Source organism: Rhinoderma darwinii, chromosome 1 (assembly GCF_050947455.1).
Source record: "Rhinoderma darwinii isolate aRhiDar2 chromosome 1, aRhiDar2.hap1, whole genome shotgun sequence".
Classification (NCBI taxonomy): domain Eukaryota; kingdom Metazoa; phylum Chordata; class Amphibia; order Anura; family Rhinodermatidae; genus Rhinoderma; species Rhinoderma darwinii.
This window is the reverse complement of record NC_134687.1, coordinates 233,940,876-233,957,685: the sequence shown is the minus strand read 5'-3', so window position 1 is coordinate 233,957,685 and position 16,810 is coordinate 233,940,876. Positions and strand designations below refer to the sequence as shown.

The following is a 16,810-nucleotide window of genomic DNA, read 5'->3' as shown; positions in this document are numbered from 1 at the left end:
AAACCTGTGCGGTCAAAATGCTCACTACACGCCTAGATAATTTCTTTGAGGTGTCTAGTTTCCCAGATGGGGTCACTTTTGGGGGATTTTTACTGTTTTGTCACTGCAAGAGCCCTTCAAACCTGACATGGTGCCTAAAATATATTCTAACAAAAATAAGGCCCCAAAATCCACTAGGTGCTCCTTTGCTTCTGAGGCCAGTGCTTCATTCCAGTAGCACGCTCGGCCACATGTGGGATATTTCCTAAAACGGCAGAAACTGGGCAACAAATGCTGAGTTGCATTTCTCTAGTAAAACCTTCTGTGTTATAAAAAAAATTGTATTAAAAATGTATTTCTGCTGAAAAATATGAAATTTGTAAATTTCACCTCCATGTTGCTTTAATTCCTGTGAAATGTGTAAAGGGTTAAGACATTTTCTAAATGCTGTTTTGAATACTTTGAGGGGTGAAGTTTTTAAAATGGGGTGACTTTTTGGGGGTTTCTAATATATAAGGCCCTCAAAATCACTTCACAACTGAACTGGCCCCTGTAAAAATAGCCTTTTGAAATTTTCTTGAAAATGTGAGAAATTGCTGCTAAAGTTCTAAGCCTTGTGAGGTCATAGAAAAATAAAAGGATGTTCAAAAAACGATGCCAATCTAAAGTAGACATATGGGTGATGTTAATTAGCAACAATTTTGTGTGGTATAACTGCCTGTCTTACAAGCAGATACATTTAAATTGAGAAAAATGCTAATTTTTGCAATTTTTCGCTAATTTTTGGTGTTTTTAACAATTAAATACTGAACATATCGAGCAAATTTTGCCAATAACATAAAGTCCAATGTGTCACGAGAAAACAATCTCAGAATCGCTTGGATAGGTGAAAGCATTCCGGAGTTATTACCACATAAAGTGACACATGTCAGATTTGAAAAATGAGGCTCTGTCAGGAAGGTCAAAAGTGGCTAAAGAGGGAAGGGCTTAAGATGTTAAGGAGCGTACTGCAGCCTAATGCTTTTCATACCAGTGAGTTCACACAACCAGAATATTTAATGGTTAATTAGACCCTTGAAAATGAGTTGCTTTACCTTTGTGCCATTATAAAAAGTCCAGATATATCTCTCTCTTACCAATCAATAATCAAATATTGCAGCAATTTGCAAATAGTTAATCGAAGCAATGTTACTAAATCCACCTTGTAGTTTTTATAATGTCCTCCAGGTGGCAGCATGCGCCTAATCAGTTTTTCACATCAGATGACATTAACTATACTCATATAGCATCAACATATTCTGCCGCACTTTACTCTCAGGGTAACCCTACAAAATGACAAATAACGAAAAGAAATGTAAATATATATATAATGAAGACGTGAGAACCCTGCCTTTTAAGAGGTAGGCATTTAAAGGGGGTAATGGGAGGGATGCAGTAGAAATGAAGTGCAAATTTTGTCCAGTGGACCAGCGTCACCAAATATAACAATTTCGACATTCTGTTTTGTGTCTATATATGGGATTAAAGTGACACCCAGGTCCCCACAAAAAAAGAAACTAGAAATAGTAGAATGATTTTTTCCTAGTGTCCATCCCGTTGGTTCTTCTCTCTCCGTTGCCTTCTTCTCGCTCCCCGTCGTCTTCCATCCACTTGCACAGGGAGCGTAGTTTGCACATCTGAGACACGCCTCCTTCACTGCCCTCTAATGGACCAGCGCTGATGACGTCTGCACTGGTCCATCGCTACTGACGCTTCAGAGGGCAGTGAAGGAGGAGGGGGCGTGTCTCAGACTGCAGACTACACTCCCTGTGCAAGTCTGAGACAACGGCCGCCATATTGGATGGAAGGCAAGGGGTCCGAGAACGAGTCAACGGAGAGAGAAGAACCAACGGGGATGCACAGTAGTAGGTAAGTTAAAAATCATTCTACTATCGCTAGTTGTTTTTTTTGTGGGGACTGGAGGGTTGCTTTAATGATCAGTCGTTCACCAACTTTTATTTTGTCATTTTCATTCAGCACAGAAGTAAGATGTCAATAAGGCCTCATTCACACGGCCGTGCCTGTAAGCACAGACGGCAGCGGATAGTCGCCCGCGTTTTCGGGCCGTGTTCCCATACAAAGTATGGGAGCACGGACTGTAAAAAGCAAAAGATGAGACATGTCCTATTTTTTGAGGTACACTTCTACGGCCTGAACACTTTCCAGTAAATAAACGGGAAGGTGTCCGTGAACAATAGAAGTGAATACGTCCTTAATTGCGGACCGTAATTTCAGTCCGCTTTTACGGTCGTGTGCATGGGGCCTTAGACATTTTTTACATTTATAATATACACTAAAGCCTTACTAAAGTTGCCCATAGGTGCCCATTTTTGGCAGGGTCTGTTGATCTAATGTCTTTGGTCATCACCAGACGCCACCAGTTGTCCATTGTGAAAAGGATCACTTGTCTTAGATTTTTTTTCAGACAATAATCTTTTGTTCTCTCCAGGAATATAGTTGGTAGTTGGTCCCCGGCTGCTGCTCACCCTTCCTTTCTCCATACATAATTCATAATGTTTTTCAGTTTAAAAAAACAAAACACCTAGTTAACAGATTACATTAATTTCTTTGGGACTGCAAATGCGCATCAGTTCCTTTTTGATAATTTCTCTACAGGATGTGTCTTTTTGTTAGTTTTCTTTTTATTATTGTGTTCACTGGGTAACATATTTAACCCCTTCCCGCTGTGGCCACTTTTGACCTTCCTGACAGAGCCTCATTTTTCAAATCTGACATGTTTCACTTTATGTGGTAATAACTCCAGAATGCTTTTACCTATCCAAGCGATTCTGAGATTGTTTTCTCGTGACACATTGGACTTTGTTACTGGCAAAATTTGCCCGATACATTTAGTATTTAATTGTGAAAAACACCAAAATTTAGCGAAAAATTGCAAAAATTAGCATTTTTCTCAATTTAAATGTATCTGCTTGTAAGACAGGCAGTTATACCACACAAAATTGTTGCTAGTTAACATCCCCCATATGTCTACTTTAGATTGGCATCGTTTTTTGAACATCCTTTTATTTTTCTAGGACGTTACAAGGCTTAGAACTTTAGCAGCAATTTCTCACATTTGCAAGAAAATTTCAAAATGCTATTTTTACAGGGGGCAGTTCAGTTGTGAAGTGGCTTTGAGGTCCTTAGATATTAGAAACCCCCAATAAGTCACCCCATTTTAAAAACTGCACCCCTCAAAGTATTCAAAACAGCATTTAGAAAGTTTCTTAACCCTTTAGACATTGCACAATGCTATTTTTACAGGGGGCAGTTCAGTTGTGAAGTGGCTTTGAGGTCCTTAGATATTAGAAACCCCCAATAAGTCACCCCATTTTAAAAACTGCACCCCTCAAAGTATTCAAAACAGCATTTAGAAAGTTTCTTAACCCTTTAGACATTGCACAGGAATTAAGGCAAAGTAGAGGTGAAATGTACAAAGTTCATTATTTTTTTCCAGAAATTCATTTTTAATCCATTTTTTTTGTACCACAGAAGGTTTTACCAGAGAAATGCAACTCAATATTTATTGCCCAGGTTCTGCAGTTTTAGGAAATATCCCACATGTGGCTCTAGTGTGCTACTGGACTGAAGCACCGGCCTCCGAAGCAAAAGTAGCACCTAGTGGATTTTGGGCCTCCTTTTTATTAGAATATATTTTAGGCACCATGTCAGCTTTGACAAGGTCTTGTGGAACTAAAACAGTGGAAACCCCCCAAAAGTGACCCCATTTGGGAAACTACACCCCTCGAGGAATTTATTTAGGGGTGTAGCAAGAATTTTGACCCGCCAGTTTTCTGGCAAAATTTTTTGGAAATAGGCCATGAAAATGAAAATCTACGTTTTTTCAAATAAAATGTAGGTTTAGCTAATTTTTTTTCATTTCCAAAAGAACTAAAGTAGAAAAAGCACCACAACATTTGTAGAGCAATTTCTCCCGAGTAAAACAATACCCCACATGTGGTAATAAACGGTTGTTTGGACACACGGCAGGGCTTGGAAGGGAAAGAGCGCCATTTGGTTCTTGGAGCTCAAATTTAGCAGGAATGGTTTGCGGTGGCCATGTCACATTTGCATAGCCCCTGAGAGGACAAAACAGTGGAAACCCCCAACAAGTGAGCCCATTTTGGAAATTACACCCCATGAGGAAATTATCTAGGGGTACAGTGAGCAGTTTGACCCCACAGGTGTTTTACAGAACTTATTGGAAGTAGGCCGTAAAAATGAAAATCTAAATTTTTTTCAAAGAAAATGTAGGTTTAGGTATTTTTTTTTTTTCATTTCCACAAGGACTGAAGGAGAAAAAGCACCGCAACATTTGTAAAGCAATTTCTCCCTAGTAAAACAAACTTCTGTTTGGACACACGGTAGGGCTCAGAATGGAAGGAGCACCATTTGGATTTTTGAATGGTTTCTGGGCGCCATGTCACATTTGCTGAGCCCCTGTAGTACTAGTACAGTGGAAACACCCCAAAAGTGACTCCATTTGGGGAACTGCACCCCCTGAGGAATCATCTAGGGGTATATGAAAATTTTGATCCCAAAAGGTTTTTTGCTGAATTAATTAGAATTAAGCCATGAAAATGAAAAATAATAATTTATTTTTTTCCAACAAGATGTAGTTTTAGATCAACATTTTTCATTTTTACAAGGAATAGAGAAGAAAAAGCACGCCAACTTTTGTAAAGTAATTTCTCCCGAGTACGGTAACACCCCATATGTGGTTATAATCAGCTGTTTACGTATATGGGAGCATTCAGAAGAAAAGGAGCGGTATTTATCTTTTGGAGCGTAGATTTTGCTGGAATGGTTTGCGGACGCCATGTTGCATTTGCAAAACCACTGATGAACCAAACAAAAGTGACCCCGTTTTAGAGACTACACCCCTAAAGGCATTCATCAAGGGGTGTAGTGAGAATTTAGACTCCACGGGTGTTTTTCAGAAATGAATACGCAGTGGATGGTGCAAAGTGAAAATTTCAATTTTTCCACTGATATGCCCATTCACCGCACAATATGTTGCACCCCTAGAGAATCTTACCCCATAAATTGTTAAGCGGGTTCTCCCGGGTATGGTAGTGCCTTACTTGTGGCCATAAATTGCTGTTTGGGCACGCTGTAGTGCTAAGAAGGGAAAGACCGCCATTTTGAGCATGGATTTTGCTTGGTAGTAGTTCTGTTTGAGTTTTACTGGTATTTCAGTTTATAATGTGGGGGCATATGTAATCTGTGCGGAGTACATCAGGGCATAATAAAAGGGTATAATAATGGGGTAAATAATACAATTATCCATAGGTGTGTGTTACGATCTGAAGCGATCCGTTATGCGCAGGCCGGTGTCACACTGATAAACGATTTTCTTTCTTATCCCCCTTTTGTAACACTCTGCACCTTTTGGGGACTTTTTCTCCTTCGTAGTTTGGGAAATATTGCTGGGAAAGTTTTGCGCTGGTATAATACGGGCGCCCTCGCTTCCAGCGGATGTGCTGTGTCCCTTCCCTTTCCTAGTTCCTAAATACTAGGGCCCTGAAACTGAAGGAATGTGCCCCTCCGGCCTGCGCATTGAGATGTTTTTTCATCACCGCATTACTAGTGCCATAACTTTTTTATTTTTCAGTTGATTGAGCGGTGTGCGGGCTTGTTTTTTGCGAGACGGGCTGTAGATTTTATTGGTACCATTGTAGAACACATACGACTTTTTGATCACTTTTTATTTCATTTTTTGGTAAAGAAAATTGCCAAAAACAAGCAATTCTGGAATAGTTTTTTATTGTTTTTTTTTTTCCGGCATCCACAGTGCGCCCTAAATTACATGTTCGCTTTATTCTGCGGGTCGATACGATTACGGCGATACCAAATTTATATAGTTTTTTTTATGTATTGCAGCTTTTGCACAATAAAATCAAATTTTTTATAAAATCATTTGTTTTCAGTGTCGACATATTGTAAGACCCATAACTTTTTTATTTTTGCGTGCACAAAACGGTGTCAGGGATTATTTTTTGCGGGACGGATTGTCGTTTTTATTAGTACTATTTTGGAGTAAATGTGACTTTTTGATCACTTTTCATAGCATTTTTTGGAAGGACATGTGACCTAAAAACAAAGATTCTGGCGTTGTTTTTCATGGTTTTTTTTTGTAACGGCGTTCACCGTGCGGGATAAATTACATAATAGTTTTGTAGTTTGGGTCGTTACGAATGCGGCGATACCAATTATGTATCGTTTTTTTTTCATTTTTACGGCTTTTCCCATAATAAAAGACTTACTATGGGAAAAAAGTCAGTTTAGCTTTTTTTTTATTTGAAACGTGTTGTTTTTATTGTTTTAACACATTTTTATTACAATTTTTTAACTTTTTTGACTTGTCCCACTAGGGCACTTGAGGGCCTGATGCCCCGATCGCTACTCTAATACACTGCACTACATACGTAGTGCAGTGTATTAGCGCTGTCAGTTATTCACTGACAGCAAGCCTATGAGGACGCACCGCAGGTGGGTCCTCATCGGCTCCCGTATAAGGCAGACTCGGACGCCATTATCTGGCCTCCGATTGCCACAGCAACCCAGCGATTGCGTCACTGGGTTGCCGGTCGGGTTAAAACCTATCAGATGCTGCGCAATATTGAGCGCACCATCTGAGGGGTTAATCAGCCGGATCGGAGAATAGCTCTGGTCCTGGCAGTTACAGGAGGGTGCCAGCTGTGTAATACAGATGTCACCCCGCGGTGATGGTGCCGGCTCTGCTTCTGAGCCCGCACCATCACTGCGACGTAACTGTACTGCGGTTTGCGGGAACACCTTCCCGGCAGCGCCGTATATATACGGCGAATGTCGGGAAGGGGTTAAAGAACTCACATAAACTAAGAAGGTAGCTCACACAGAGTATTTTGCAGGCAGAAAAAAATCTTTTGACCAAAGATTTTGACCTCCCTGCACTTCTTGCTGCGGTTTTCGTGGCGTTTTTCGCCCGCGGCCATTGAGCACCGCTCGGGAAAAAAAACGCCTCCGCCTCCCATTGAAATCAATGGTGGCAGTTTTGGTAGTTTTTTGGCGCTGATTCCGATACGGGTTCCGCGGCAAAATCAGTAGCAAAAAAACTCAGTGTGAACTGGGGCTAATACAAACTGATGGAAACTGCAAGTAATGTGCCCACGCAACTCATTTTATTCGCTGCAGAGTAGGGTTGTCACGATACCAGAATTTGGACTTTGATACCGATATTTCGCGTAGTATTGCGATACTCGATACCAAAACGATACTTTTGCCAGCAATAATAAAAAAAAACAACAACTTCTTCCATTTTCGGATGTGAGGCGCGTGGTGTGATCATAAATTTTGAACCTCCATGTACCTCACATTAATAGTAATTAACCCCATCATGTTCCTCAGTCATAATGGACAACATTGGGTTAATGTGTGAGGTACATGATGGGGTTAATTACTATTAGGCCGGATTCACACGAGCGTGTGCGTTTTGCGCGCGCAAAAGGCACTTGACAGCTCTGTGTCATCCCTGTATGATGCGCGGCTGCGTGCTTTTCGCGCAGCCGCCATCATTATGACACTCCGTTTGGATGTTTGTAAACAGAAAAGCACGTGGTGCTTTCCTGTTTTCATTCATCCTTTTCATAGCTGTTGCGCGAATCACGCGCGTCCCACGGAAGTGATTTTCACGCACCCATTTACTTCAATGGGTGCGTGATGCACGAAATGCGTTCAAAGAACGGACATGTCGTGAGTTATTTGCAGCGGACTCACGCTGCGTAAAAATCACGCAACTGTCTGCACGGCCCCATAGACTAATATAGGTCCGTGCTATGCGCGTGAAAATCACGCACGTTTCACGGACGTATATCCCGTTCGTCTGAATAAGCCCTAAATGTGAGGCACATGCAGGTTCAAAATTTATAATACTTCATGCCTCACATTAATAAGTGAAAGAAAGCAGTTTATTTTATAACAGGGTAAACATTAATGACACTATAAATGTGTTATTACGGTTGCGACGATACCGTATATGTGTATATTTTATGTATCGAGACTAATTTTAATGTTTTATTGTAGCGTGTGTGTGTGTGTGTGTGTGTGTGTGTGTGTGTGTGTGTGTGTGTGTTTTTATTTAACATTACTTTATTTTTTTTATTTTACTTTTTTTTATTTTTAAACTTTAATGTACTGCCATATATCTATATGCCAGTACATTAGCCTGTGTACTGATCGTACACAGGCAGTTGTTCAGACATACCTAAGTATGCCCTAACAGGAAATATGGTCAGACAGCCCTGGGGTCCTTCAATGGACCCTGGGCTGTCTGCCCATGTATGGTATGACCCTCGATTGCGTCACAGGAATTCCCTGTGACGCGATCCAAAGGGTATCTCCCCTTCTCGTTTTCCGCTCGAATGCTGCAGTGGTGGTCAGCTTTGATCGCAGCATTCAGGGGAATAGCGGTGGAGATGAGAGGTTTCTCTGATCTCCACCGTTAGAGCGGGACTGCGGCTGTGTATTACAGTCATTGCCCCGCTCCTGACAATAAGGCCTGATTCACACGAACGCTGCGCATCTCGGACATGAAAAACTGCAGTTTTTCACCTCGGAGGTGCATCCGTGCTCAGCGCTGCAGGATGCGATGTCTCGCATCCCCCATAGTTGAGAGTCTATGGAGTGATGCGTGAAAAGATAGGACATGTCCTATTTTCACACGGACCCTTCACACGGTCTGTTGAAACAACGGATGTGTGAACGGCCACATTGAATAACATAGGTCCGTGGGACGGCCGCTGTTTCAACTGCCATCCCACGGACGTTTAACACGTTAGTGTGAATCAGGCCTAAGTGCACGCGCGATCAGCGTGAGGTGATGCGGCCGGCGCTGCACTAATGAGCGGCGGTTCAGGCACTGAAGACAGAACATGGTGGTGTTTTGTAGTGCGTCCGCCATGTTCTGTCTTCAGTACCGCCACTCATTAGTGCAGCGCTGGTGGCATCACATCATCCTGACGGTGCGCACTTGTCAATACTCAGAAGCGGGGCAATGGCTGTATCACACAGCCGCAGCCCCGCTCTCATACATTCATGTGTTACAATGCTAAGCTGTGAGGCCGCACAGCTTAGTATCGAAATACATGAAATAACGGTATCGAACCGTTTGAGGATGCACGGCATTTAAACAGTATCGAAGTTTCGATGCGTCGTGCATCCCTACTGCAGAGTGGCCCGAATAGCTGTGCACTACTGAGAAACTGCTGGCTGTTATAAATGGCAGCCAGTATTTTGCGTATTGCTCCTGCAGTGCAAAGGCAGGGAATTTACAGCGTCGCCAGTTTACTTTAAGGATCAGTTCACACGTTGCGTAAATACTGCGTTTTTTCCGCAGCGGAATTTGTTGTGGAAAATCTGCAGCAAATACAGTAGCAGCAAAGTGGATGAGATAAAACAAATCTCATCCACACGCTGCATAAATACGAAGCGGAAAAAAACGCTCAGAAATTTACCTGCGGTTCAGATTTTTATTCTCCAGCATGTCAATTGTATTTGCGTAAATGCTGCTTATTTGTTGCGGGTTTTCCCCATTGCATTCAATAGGAGGTAAAACCCACAACAAATAGCAGTTGTTGCGTTTTTTTGCAGCGGGTTCGCAACTCCCAAAAAAAACAATCTCATACTTACTCAGAAGTCTGTGTTCCTCTCTCCTGCACGGCCTCCTGGGATGACGTTTCATTCCACAGGCTGTAGCGGCGGTCACATGGGATAAAACGTCATCCCAAGAGAACGGCTGGGATGACATCAGAGGACCGGCCTCCTGGGATGACGCTTCGTCCCATGTGACCGCCACTGCAGCGGTCTCCTGGGATGAAACATAGCGGACATTCCGGGCGAAAAACTGCACCACGGTTTGGTGCGGTTTTTCGCCCAGAATTCCCTGTGGCACAGGGCGGATACGCTACGTGCTATTACGCAGCGTATCCGCCCCGTGTGAACTCAGCCTAAAAGGTGGTAATACCAATAATTGCATTATATTAGAAATTGCTAATACAAACTTAGGCCTCATTTACACGAACGTAATATACGCGCGTGCGACGCGCGTGCTTTGCACGCATGTCGTACGCACCTATATTAGTCAATGGGGCAGTTTAGACGATGCGTGAATTGCGCTCAGCGCGTGTGCGCAGAAAAAAACTCACGACATGTTCTATAATCGTGCGTTTTTCGCGCACTCACGCACCCATTGAAGTCAATGGGTGCGTGAAAACCACGCATGCCGCACGGAAGCACTTCCGTGCGAACTGCGTGATTCGCGCAAGAGCTGTCAAACTCCTGAATGTAAACAGAAAAGCACCACGTGCTTTTCTGTTTACAAACATCCAAACGGAGTGTCAAATTCGAGATGAGCGCACCGAACTTCACCGGGTTCGGCCAAACTCGTTTTGACCGAAACCGGTAAAAAATGTTCGGGTACGCGACGTCAGGAGACAGTCACTGTCCACGGTGCTGAAAGCGTTAAACTGGTTCAGCACCATGGACAGTGCCTTCCGCTCCGAAAATCCATGAACCTGTAAAAAAAAAAAGACGTTCTGACTTACCGATAACTCCGGTCCGACCTCCCGGGATGACAGTTAAGTCCAAGTGACAGCTGCAGCCAATCACAGGCCAAGCACAGGCTGCAGCCAATCACAGGCTGCAGCGGTCTCATGGACTGCGGCGTCATCCTGGGAGGTGGGGCCGGATGACAAGAGTGGGACGCGTCACCAAGGCAACGGCCGGGAGCCCGGACTGGGGGAAGCAGGAAGTTCTTGGTAAGTATGAAAGTCTTTTTTTATTCACAGGTTGGTGTATATTGTGTTCGGCATTCACTGTCGAGGGTGCTGAAAGAGTTACTGCCGATCAGTTAGCTCTTTCAGCACCTTGGACAGTGACGGGCGTCGACTAGCCTCATCTCTATGATGGCGGCTGCGCGAAAATCACGCAGCCGCGCATCATACACGGATGACACACGGAGCTGCCAAGTGCCTTTTGCGCGCGCAAAACGCACACGCTCGTGTAAATGAGGCCTTATAGTGAATAGATTTAAAGAGAATTTTAGGTGACCTGCATTAAAGTTTGCACACAAAGTAAAAAAGTTACATTTTGTGGGAGTGAAACATAGGTGTGGTAAAGCAGGATAAATGTAGTAAACTGAGTTTTATTCAAGAGTATAGGTTGGAACAAGAAGAAAACTAGAAACACCCTGGAACAGTTTAGGTCATGAAATTACATATTACCTAACCAACCACATGAAATAACAGATTCTTCATGTTTCATATACTGATAATATGATTCATAGCATAGGTACATTATGCTTTGTTTAGGGCAAATCTTCACAGGCTCTGTGACCAAAAGTGCTTTAATACGAAGTTATTTCATTTAAGTATAGCGCTACATGGCGACAGGACATTGCCCACAAGTCATAACTGAGGTAAAATCACTTCAATAATTACCAATAGGGAAAAAAGTCTTAAGCAACCATCGGCAAATTTAAAATATGGTTGAAATTTTAGCATTGGTAGTAAGTGTCCTTATGTTTTTTTTCCAGTAGGGAAACATTGAATTTAAGGCGCAATTGCAATTTTACATCGACTCGTGAGCCCGAGCTTCAACCAATGATGCATTTTTCTCAGGCATAGATTTTAAATCTAGTAACTAAGCAGTAAAAATAACTTGCCCATTTCAGTTTTCTTGTACTGGAAGTAAAGTTGTAGAACAATACAACCCTAAGGGCTTATTCAGACGAACGTATAATACGTCGGTGCTACGCACGTGTTTTTCCACGCATGTCGCACGGACCTATGTTAGTCAATGGGGCCGTTCAGACAGTCCCGTGATTTTCACGCAGCGTATGTCCGCTGCGTGAAACGCACGACATGTCCTATATTTGGCAGTGTTTCGCGCTGCACGCACCCATTGAAGTCAATGGGTGCGCGGAAACCACGCACGTCACACGGACGCACTTCCTTGTGACGCACGTGATGCGCGCTACAGTAGTCAAAACTATGAATGAAAACAGAAAAGCACCATGTGCTTTTCTGTTTACAAACATAAAAACAGTGTCATAATGATGGCGGCTGCGCGAAAATCACGCAGCCGCGCATCATATGCTGCTGACACACAGAGCTGTTAATGGACCTTTTGCACATGCAAAACGCCGTGTTTTTTGCACGTGCAAAATGCACACGCTCGTGTGAATCTGGTCTTAGGGTATGTTCACATGCTTAACAAAGAACGTCTGAAAATACGGAGCTTCAGACTCTGATCTTCAGGCATTTTTGAAGCTGAAAATGGAGCTTCTTTTAATTTGGAGCTTCTTTTGAGGCTTCTTTTCAGGCGTTTTTCATAGTGTTCAATGGAAAATCAGCTCCAAAAAACACCTCAAGAAGTGACATACTACTTTTTACAGAGCGTCTTTTTACACTACGTTTTTTAAAACAGCGGTGTAAAAAGACGCCCGATATGAACTAAATGCTGTTTTTCCCATTGATTTCAATGGGTATGTTCACACACAGTGTTTTCAGCCGATTTTCGGACCGTAAACGTCCCAAAAAAACGGCTGAAAAATCTGAAGCAGAAGAGCCTACAAACATCTGCCCATTGGTTTCAATGGGAAATATGGCGTTCTGTTCCGATGGGGCGTTTTTTACGTAGCCGTTTTCCAAAAGCGGCACGTAAAAAGACGCCCGCCAAAAAGAAGTGCATATCACTTCTTGGGACGTTTTTGGGGACGTTTTTCATTGACTCTATAGAAAAACAGCTCCAAAAACGGCCGTAAAAAACGCCGCCAAAAACGCGAGTTTGATTAAAAAATTGCTGAAAATCAGGAGCTGTTTTCCCTTTGTTTAGTAAGCGTATGAACATACCCTTAGCCTTTTGGTGTGTCCTATAGCTTCTGCCAGCTGAATTTCAACAATCACACCCAAAATGGTAGCCGGACACTGCTTAGCAATTTGAAGACACCTTTTCCTGGCTTGTAGGAGGGGGGGGGGGGGGGTGAGATTCCCTCCCACATTTACGGCAGCTGTGAGTCAGGTTGCTTTGCCTTATTCACCTTGCTGTAATTCTGGGAAGTGTTCCCTCTGTTGGCCAACATAGGAAAACATGTCAAATTATTATTTAATTTTTAATACTTTCTACCATGTGAAGAAAAAAAAAATACAGCAAAAAGCTTAAAAAATATAATAGAAATAAGTAACTTACTTAAAAAAAAAAAAAGTTTAATTCGTGACACATTCCCTTTAAAGAAAACTTGTAAAATTTAAAATGCTATTCAACCTGCAGGCTACATGTTTTAGAGCGGAGGAGCTGAGCAGATTGATATTGATTTTGTGCCAAAAGATTCAAGATAAACTGTAATGTATTTATTTAAATCCCTGCTCACTGTGGGCGGGCTCAACCATTGATTGACAGTCTTTCCTGTATGAGTGTAAATATAAAGCAGCCAATCACTAAGTAGGACCGCCCACTGGACTCTTAAGCCAAGAGTTAGCAGGGATTTATATCAATAAAATTCAGGTTATCGTGAATCTTTTACTATAGAACTTGCTATCAATCTGCTCAGCTCCTTCTGCTCTATGGCATGATATCCACAGATTGGACTGTTTGTTCGATGTTACAGGCTCCATTTAACTATGTTTCGTTCTAAAGTACTTCAGTGTTTAAGAGAAATCCTAGTTTTAGTAAGTGCCGGGCTCAAAGAGAATTGTCCGCTTCTCCATTGATAATTTTCCTTCCTATACACAAATAAAGAGATACCTGGCAATCAAGCTGAGCCAGACGGGGAGAAGTCCAGTGGACACTTCTCACCGAGCCTGGCACTTAACACTGCACTATCGGTGGTATCTGGAATAGAAAAGTGCCTAAGGCTATGTTCACATCTGCGTCAGGGCTCCGTTCCATCGGAGCTTTCAGTCGGAACGGAGCCCTGACTGAAACAAACTGAAGCCAAAAGGTTTTCGTTTCCATCACCAATGATTTCAATGGTGACGGATCCGATGCCAATGGTTTCAGTTTGTCTCCGTTGTGCAAGGGTTCCGTCGTTTTGACAGGATGAATACCGCAGTCGACTAAAATCCGGGCACCTGTCGTTATATCTTGCTACCGGTTCGCGGTTGGGGCGGCATGAAGGTGCTGACTGTTTCCATGTAATGTAAGAAAAGGAGCAATGAAATGTGTGTTACTTTCTTATTTTCTTTTGCTAATAACGCTCTTCTCTTTTCTACAGGAAACATGAAGAATTTATTAATTTATTGCTACATATGGTTTATGGGCAGATATGGATTTGCTGCATCTCTGGACACGTGAACTGTTTTTTTTATTGAAGGATGGACTTTCATGGACAATAAAGATTGTTGTTGGTGTTGGGTAATGTGCTTACTCCACTGTATAGATATCTTTCAGCTGTTATATATCACACAAGAGTTGTGGCAATTAAACATATGTTATGTTAATGGCTTCTCAGGGATTTGCTTGCCATGCACTTATAAGCCATAACATGGAACATTGTAGTATTGTGAAGATATGCTCTTTAAATGTAAAACAAAATCCACTAAAGTTCACTGGTATTTGACTTGAACAAAATATCATAAGTTTCTTTTTAAATATTCAGAAGAAAAAGCACATTAAATTTTATACATCTCACAAAATCTGTTTGGTTGTGGTAATAATGCGCACTTCTTGTCTTAAAGGGAATATAGCAACCAAATGTATAATGACAGATAACTGTCAATTCTATATAATAAAAAAAAAAGCCCTATATCTCAAGCTGGCCATACACTTGAGATTAAAGTAATCTGAAGCCGCAGATTTTCGCTGATGACCTCATGTGTATGTGGACCCCCAGACGGCAGACGTGTGGGGGAATCCAGCATGTAGGATTTTAACATGCCTGATAATTTGTTCCTGCTAGAGGTAGGCTTCTGCCAAAAGGCGTCTAGCAGCGGCCTAGTCCCTTCTTCCAATTGAAACACATAGTCATGATCGGCTGACAGCTTTCTCAATTGTCTGTCCAGCTTAATTTATGTTTATACGCTAGTATATAGTTAGTACACATATCTTACTTTAAAGAGTGCCTATCATTATACCTAACCTCGTGTTATAAAGATTAAAGGCTTATTCCCAACTTAGACATTTATAGCATATCCACAAGATATGCCCTAAATATCTGATAGATGCGGGTCCCAGCTCTGGGCCCCATACCTATGTCGAGAATGGGTGTCATCCGACCTCTTTTTTTGCCTAGTGAAGCACCTGCTGGCCGCAGATTCTAGGCAGGATCTAGTGGATAGGGGGCAGCTCATGCACACCGCGCTCTATCCATTCTGTTCTATAGGAGTTACGAAAGCAGCTGAGCAGAGTTTGCTCGACTGTTCCCGTACCCGCATGGAGTAGAATGGAGAGAGACATAAATGTCTAAAGTAAGGATTACCCCTTTAATTTAATTCCCATAATAATAGGGGTTAGACCACCGTTTCTTTACTACACATCTGTAATTCTACAGCTTACTTTGGATACTCTTGTTTGCTAAATATACAGATTTTGGCAATCGTTACTAGGGGAGCAAAGTAAAAACAGATTCATACAGGTTCATTGAATTTCTTGAGTTAGTTAGGCGGGATTCACACGACCGGGTCGCGCCCGAGTGCCGGCCGGTAAAATCGGCCATTCTGCCCGGCCGGTTTGCATAAAGTTTTGCATCCGGGCCGGGCAGATCTGGACAGTGACATCAGCGGCAACTCCTGAAGGGGAATCCCCATGTGTTCGGGGATTCCGCTTCAGGAGTTTCCCCTGATGTCACTGCCCAGATATGGACAGAGACATCAAGCGCTCTGTCCAGGAGCGGAATCCCCGAAAACACGGGGATTCCGCTCCTTCAAGGAGCTAAAGTGCGGCTAGCACATAGCAGAGCGGGGAGATACCTCCCTGCTCTGCTATAGTGGCGTCGTTGCAGTAGTAGTAGCAGCCGCCGCAGCAGCTGCTAGCGGCGCCATGGAAGGTGTCGCCGGGCCAGGGCGCTTTTAAAACAAGCAGGGGAAGGGAGCCAGCGCAGCGCTCCCTTCCACCTGCTGTACACCCCGGCCCTGCCACACAGTGTACAGCGCAAAGCCATTCGTCAGAATGGCATCAACTCCTCCTCCTCACATGCACTCTGCGCTGTGAGGAGGAGGAGATAGAGCGCAAGCGCCGGAAAACCCGGCCATCACTCGGGACACATCCCGGTGATGGCCGTGTATTACCTGGCACCATAGACTTCTATGGGAGCCGGGCGGCCGGGTACCCGGCCGAAGATAGAGTATGTCCTATTTTTTGATGGCCGTTTTCCAGGCCGTCAAAATCTGTCGTGTGAATAGCCCCATTAGGGGTCTATTATTCCTAATGCAGCCGGGTGCCGGCCGATTTATGAACGGCCGGCACCCGGCCGGGAAACCCTGTCGTGGGAATGAGGCCTTACAGCTATCCATGGTTATGGGCAGATGTAAAGAAAAACTGATCTACTCCATATACGTAAGTAACCTTACTGGATAAAGGTGCTATACGGTACTTGTGCCTCTTCAGAGCTCATTTGCTGCTCGTTTCCTCCCATCATCTGTGTCCCATAAGGCTGGGTTCACATGAGCATGTTATGTCCGTAAAGGATGGAACGTATTTCGGCCGCAAGTCCCGGACTTAACACACTGCAGGGAGCCGGGCTCCTAGCATCGTAGTTATGTACGACGCTAGGAGTCCCTGCCTCGCTGCAGGACAACTGTCCCGTACTGTAATCATG

General features: G+C 43.2%; 1 protein-coding gene across 1 annotated transcript in view; it reads left to right on the top strand.

The window, feature by feature from the left end:
• The window catches only part of MFHAS1 (multifunctional ROCO family signaling regulator 1), a 92,564-nt gene extending 77,860 nt beyond the window's left edge, over nt 1-14,704 (top strand). The window contains exon 3 of the mRNA XM_075862331.1: nt 14,270-14,704. The gene's annotated coding sequence lies outside the window, so the exon portion shown is untranslated. The remainder of the gene's footprint in view (nt 1-14,269) is intronic.
• Nucleotides 14,705-16,810: the final 2,106 nt, after the last annotated feature.